The sequence below is a fragment of the Crocodylus porosus genome, unplaced genomic scaffold (assembly GCF_001723895.1).
Source record: "Crocodylus porosus isolate Cpor-Errol unplaced genomic scaffold, CroPor_comp1, whole genome shotgun sequence".
NCBI lineage: Eukaryota > Metazoa > Chordata > Crocodylia > Crocodylidae > Crocodylus > Crocodylus porosus.
The window spans coordinates 131,252,880-131,259,363 of NW_017728886.1; positions in this window are offsets into that span (position 1 = coordinate 131,252,880).

The following is a 6,484-nucleotide window of genomic DNA, read 5'->3' on the forward strand; positions in this document are numbered from 1 at the left end:
TCAATGATAACTCCAAGGTCCTTTTTTGCCTCTGCACTGAAAAGGGAGTTCCGCAGCCTGTAGGTATGGTGCCGGTTCTTCCTCCCCAGACGCATCACCTTGCACTTGTCAGTGTTGAATCCCATCCTATTCATGTCTGCCCACCCCTGTAACCTGTCTAGGTTCAATTGTAGCCTATTCCTTCCTTCTAGCATGCCCACATCCCCCCACATCTTAGTGTCATCAGCAAATTTGAACAGGGTGTTTTTTACCCCCTCATCCAAATCACTGATGAAGATGTTGAAAAGTGCAGGCCCGAGGACAAAGCCCTGCAGAACCCCACTGCCCACATCCTTCCAAGTTGAGAAGGACCCATCCACTACCACTGTCTGGGTGCGGCCCTCCAGCCAGTTGGCGACCCAATTGACTGTGTGGGCATCGACACCACAGTCCCCCAGTTTCTTAATGAGAACAGGGTGAGAGACCGTGTCGAATTCCTTCCGGAAGTCCAGGAAGACTATATTCACTGCTACCCCTGCATCTAATGATCTGGTAATCTGATCATAGAAGGCCACCAGGTTGGTCTGACAGGACCTGCCATTGATGAACCCGAGTTGGTTGCCCCTAAGCATGCAGTCCCCAGCTGGCCCCTCATGGATGTGTGCCAGCATAATTTTCTCAAACAGCTTGCCTAGGATCGAGGTAAGACTAACTGGCCGATAGTGTCCTGGGTCCTCCTTCCTCCCCTTTTTGAAGATTGGAACCACGTTGGCCCTCTTCCAGTCATCTGGGACCACACCAGAGCACCATGAGTGCTCATAAAGCCGTGCCAGGGGTCCTGCAATGACTTTGGCCAATTCCTTTAGGACTCTAAGGTGGAGATTGTCTGGGCTGGCTGACTTGAATTTGTCCAGCCTCTCCAGAAGCTCCCTAACTAGTTCCACGCTAACCTTTGGCCCAGGTGTGCCTTTCCTGGGGCCCAAGGGGGGCCCATCAGGGAGGTGGCTGTTCTGGTCCCTACTTAGGAAGACAGAGGCAAAGAAATCGTTAAACATGTTAGCTTTGTCGTCTGGTGTGACGACCAAATTTCCCAACGTGTCCTGCAAGGGCCCCATGTTACCCGGGACCTTCTTTTTGCCCCCTATGTATTTAAAAAAGGACTTCTTATTGTCCTTAATCTGAGAAGCTAGTCCTAATGCCATCTTTGCCTTGGCCTTCCTAACTGCCCCCCTACATCCCTGAGCGACTGCAGAATAGTCATCCCTGGTGATGACCTCTTCTTTCCATTGGGTATATGCCTCCCTTTTAGCAAGGAGACATTCCCGGATGCTTTTGGTGAGCCATGGAGGCTTGTGAAATCTAACTGGTGCCACATGCGTGGCACAGTAACTGCCTGTACTGTGCCATTCTTTAGTACTTCCAAAAGTCCAAGAGGAAGTACTAAAGTATGGTGCCATAGCAACATCACTGTATGGTAACTTGTAGACACACCCAAAAGGTGCTAGGTTACAACACAATCAACCTGAAAATCATCACAGTTTACTTCATCCCCTTAGCCTTACCATGATTCAATCTCATGCTCCTGTAACAGATGCTGAGAAAGGAGAAACTGAGTGATTATCTGGCCAGGTGAAAAACTAACTAAGATGGAAGATAGAACCATACTTGTACTCCCAGTGGTAGATATTTGTTCTAAGGAGGCAAAATTGAGGTTATTTTGTGAGAGTGGCTGGAACTGTAATTCTTCATATCCTGATTTTTCAGAGGTTCATGCCCCTCACCATATGTAGTTGCTTTACAACATCAAACTTCTAAATTATTTATCACTGATGTATGAGAAATGATACTATTAACATAAAGCATTCTGTAGCCTACAGGTAATCAGAACAACTGTGCATTTTGCATTCTCTTCTATTAATTGAAACAGCAAAAAAAAAAAAAAAAATCCATTTTTTTGGTACTTTATATTTGAAGGCCTGTAATATGTTATATGGGTCATTGCATTTTAGGATACCATGAAAGGGTGCAAGCATGCTGGGGCATGGAGGCATGTGCAAGGCATGACAATGGGGACTTGCACTTATTCTGGGGGTCTTGAAGCCTAGGGTGGGACATGGGGGAGGGTCCACAATGATGCTGCAGGGGGCTGTGGTGCCCCATGCCTAGCAGCCAACCAGGGGTGACTCACCTATTTGAGCCAGCTCGGGAGTCTTCAGCAGCTTAGGGAGCCTGTGGGGCATGCTGGGAGGTATGTGAGAGTGCCCCCTACCTGCTGGCCTTGGCCAGTGTGGGCAGGCTCCAAATCCCTCCCCACTAAATGGCAACCATCTGTTCAGTTCATTCCCAACCTATCCTAGCACACTTTAAGTAAAGCACAATACTTAGATTGCTTTCACCTCAGGTTATTTGAAGGTCTGTACTTAGCCTTAGGACCCTGTTACACCTCATGCTGTAAGCTGCACAAGTGTTAATCCCTGTTAGTACTAATTTAGAGTTGGGAGCAGTCATACCCTTAGTTGAGACACCTTCTCTGACTGCCCCCCACCTGCACAGCTATCACTTGCCACTACAGGCCAGGTGAGCAGGGGCAGAACTAAGAGCTTTAGCTGTGAGTTGCCACCAGAGGGCTGGTGAGCCAAGACGGGCTTCTATCCCTGCTGTATGGACAGAGGTGTGAGAGATCCTGGGGAACTGGAGGACTTCAATTTTGATGGCACGTATGTAGGGAGTGGCCACACCTTAATGGAACAGGAGATGGGCAGTGCAGATCAGAGCTAATCCTGTCCTAGAGTGGCATAACTTTGAGCTGTATAACGGGTATTTAAAACCACTTTAGCATGTTAATGTGCAGACAATCCAGGGGTTAAGATCTCTAGGACTCGCTCAGAATTACTGTGTAACAAGGCCCCTACTGGCACACAAGGGACTATCATGGAGCAAGGTTGGACAGCAGCAGGGGTGATGTGTAGGGGGTGCATGTGCACCCCCTGAGCATGGCAGTGCACTCACCCAGTGTCTGTGGGTGGCCCACAGTCCCTGCTGGCCACCACTGACACTGCCAGCAGCAGGTGTGGGTGGTTGCCGCCCTCTGGTCAGCACTCATCCCCTGCCCAGTGCCAACGGCATCTGCAGGAGCACTGTGCTCCTGCCACCACTGTCCCTCCCAGCCACTGGGAGCATGAATCATTCATGGACAGCAGAAAATGGATATTTATTTCCAATTTAGGTTAGTACTGGTAAACTGAAAGGTGCTAATCGCTCAGGCAAAGCTTGCACCCAAAGACAGTACCTGTACTCAGGCCTCCTTTAAGACTGACTGGAAGGTGAAATTAAGCCTCATTTTTATATATCTTCAGACAATAAGAACTACTACCTGAGGTACAAAAGAGCTTATGTGTGTTTAAATTCTGCCTGATTTCCATATTTGGTACCCATATCAAAAACTGAGATCCTTGAAACCTCTTCTCAGCTGCCACCTAAACCTAGAAGTGACTGAAGTAATCTGATAGTTCAGTTTTCACTAGTAAACTAAGCATTGAACTTTGTCTGAGTGGCCATGCCTAATTCATCAGTGATCTTGGTGCAGTGTCAACACACAAAAGCTGTAGGTGGAAAAGAAGTGAGCCAGACCCCCTGAAAGCCATGAGATTGGTTTACAAATAATGAGATTTGAAACCAAATTAAATACATATATATTTATAATAGTTTTTTTGATCCTTTAAAAAAATGCTGCCATGAGACTTGTATTGAGGTGAATGGAACATTCCGGATCGGGCACTAAGATGCAGTAATATCTGGCTAGAAACACAAAACCAAGATGACATTGAATGACTGTGACCAATTTGCTAGTTTTAAATGCCCTGGTTCTCAGCAATCTCTTCTTCTCTAGTATGGATTGGTTAGTAAGCTGTCTAGATAACTTTCTGAAAGCAACTATAAAGGACAGCATTACAAAACAAAATATATTTGAAAGAGAGTTTATCTTTCATTATATTTGGAGGCAAATTCAATCATGAAGTATAAGCCTTTTTGATTAATATCTTAAGGTTGTTTATTAGCAGCTACTATTGCTAATATAGTACTGTATATCTTATTTGGCTTATATACGGTTTCCACTTTCACTGTGTTTATTGTTCTTCAGCGTACTCAAATTGCTTTTTCCTTCTATATCTCACCTTATATTTGTTCTGTCAGTACAGTAATTGTTTGTTTCCTTGTATGGTTTTATTTATATTTTTCAATAAAAAAAACTTAGCACATACCAAAAAATAAGATTAACTGTGAAATTATAAAATTGGAACAAAATTAACAGTGCTTTAGCAGGAAAATATTACTGTTTCTAACCAGTGTCTTGCTTAAACCATTCACTAACCCAAGACAACAGAAGTGTCCACAGTGCAAATAAACAATGCATCATAAAACCAGGAAGGCACAATTTCCAAACAGATATTAATCTTTTATTATGCTGGTTATTGATTTATTAAAGGGATATGTTATCTTATCAGATATGTTACAGAATGAAACATGACATGGAAAGGGGAAAATGAAACAACAGAAGCTAAAAGAAATAATACATGATGCTCTGCTAAGAAAAAAAAAACATTAGAAAAGGGATCTTTTACTAAACAGTATTAACTTTATGCAATGCAGAACGCTTGCTCTTCCTCTCAGATTATCACTGATTCTTGCCCTCTCCCAACCTGTCCTTTGAAAGTAAGTAAATAAAATTCGGGTGACCTTGTTTTCATCTTGCATGTTTAAAAAGCTTTCAGGTGAAGTGTCTGGGTGTGCATGTGTCTAAAGTGTGTAAGATTATGTAGTTTCCCATATTAACGCCTCCTTTCTTATCCAATGGCCATATTTTCACAATATAACACCTACCTTTTCCCAAAAAACAGGTGCTGGAAATTGGAATGTGTGTTACATTCAAGGAAATACAGTAAGGACAGTTTGTGCCACTCACCCAGCAAAAGTGAAAGTAAAGTCTGCACCTGGTCCACAGGAAGGAGAGCAATGAGTAGGCTGGTCTCCCTAGTGTGACAACAAAATCTTGTATTGATGCTGCCAATGCAGAAAGAATGAGGGAGAGACTAGCATGCGCAGAACAGCTCCTGAATGGAAAATCCCATAGCATGCCCAGCACGTGCCCTCTGGGTGACCTCAGGAGCTGTCAATCAGCAATGACCTACTTTCCCCACAGGCGCATGCTCAAACTGTGTCAGCTTCTGATGGAGAGCATGCTCAGTCAGAACCTGACATGAGGTAATCAGGCTAGAAATTTCTATGTGGAGAGTGTTCTGATTGGCCACCAAATTCTCATAAAAGTTTAGTGAGCCCCTCCCTCTGGGGGAGACCCTGACCCAGTGTGAGTGCAGAGACTGCTGTTAGCAGAGACTGTCTCACAACTGGGGAGACCCGCGTAGCTGGAGACAGAGGCTGATCTCTTTCAGGGACTGTCCTCCAGTTAGGCTCTTGGGCCTATCGGTCTCCTCCCTCATCTGGTGTTTTGCATTATTCACTCGGTTACTGTATTGATCTGTTGGCTTACCTACCTTCGCTCTGACCTTCGACTACGATTCCGGTTCACCCCTTTGGACTCTGGCTACAACCTCGGCTCGACTTACCTGGCTTCAGACCTCAGCAATCACCTCAGCTACCTGACCGTTCCGTGGACCAGTGAACCTCAACGAGTTACAGTTGTGTTTCGTTATTTGTTCCTCTGCTAATAAACTGTTGACCATCCCTGGGACTTATCCGACAGGCAGCCGCACCTATTCCCGGGCTTTGGCACCGGGAGTAGAAAGCAAGGGCTTGTCGGTGAACCCTGTGGGACAACAAGTCCCTCTGTTGTGCGTTGACATTGCTACTGTAACTGAAGAAGCTCCGTACCTGCGCTCTTCTAAGCATAAGTCAATAAACCCATTTTGTTAAAAGAACCCCCAGCTTCCGTGTCGCTCAGAACTCCACCACCGCTAGTCCCACCTGTTCCGTGTCCAATTGCCACCACCCGGCCGCACCACTGTGACCAAGACCGTGACCGTGGCTCGCCAGCTCCGGACCCTTGACACCTAGATGGTTCTACTCAGTTACTTCCTACAAAGAAAAACATTTTTTCTTCATTCAGTCTTTAGAAAAACAAGGTGTGTATCTTATTCTGGGATTCAATGAATATAAGGAAATATGGCGTGCTATATTTTATGCTGACATCCAGAATCCAGTGTTGCTCACCTTTTTTAGTTTCAAGACACCCCACAGAAAATGCAAGTCCTTAGTTTTCATGAGTTTTTTTCACTGTAGGTAAAACAAAGAGCATTTTATCTGTTGCAAAGAACTCAGAAAGCTCATAGCAGGTCAGACTGTTTTTAACACTAAGAATATTATATTTTAAATCTCTTGGTTTACTTTCTGAATCATATTTTCATACCTAATGGTGCTAACATTGTGTGGCAACTCATGGAACCTTTGAAAGGATCTTAAGACATCCCACGGTGCTGCAGCAACCTGG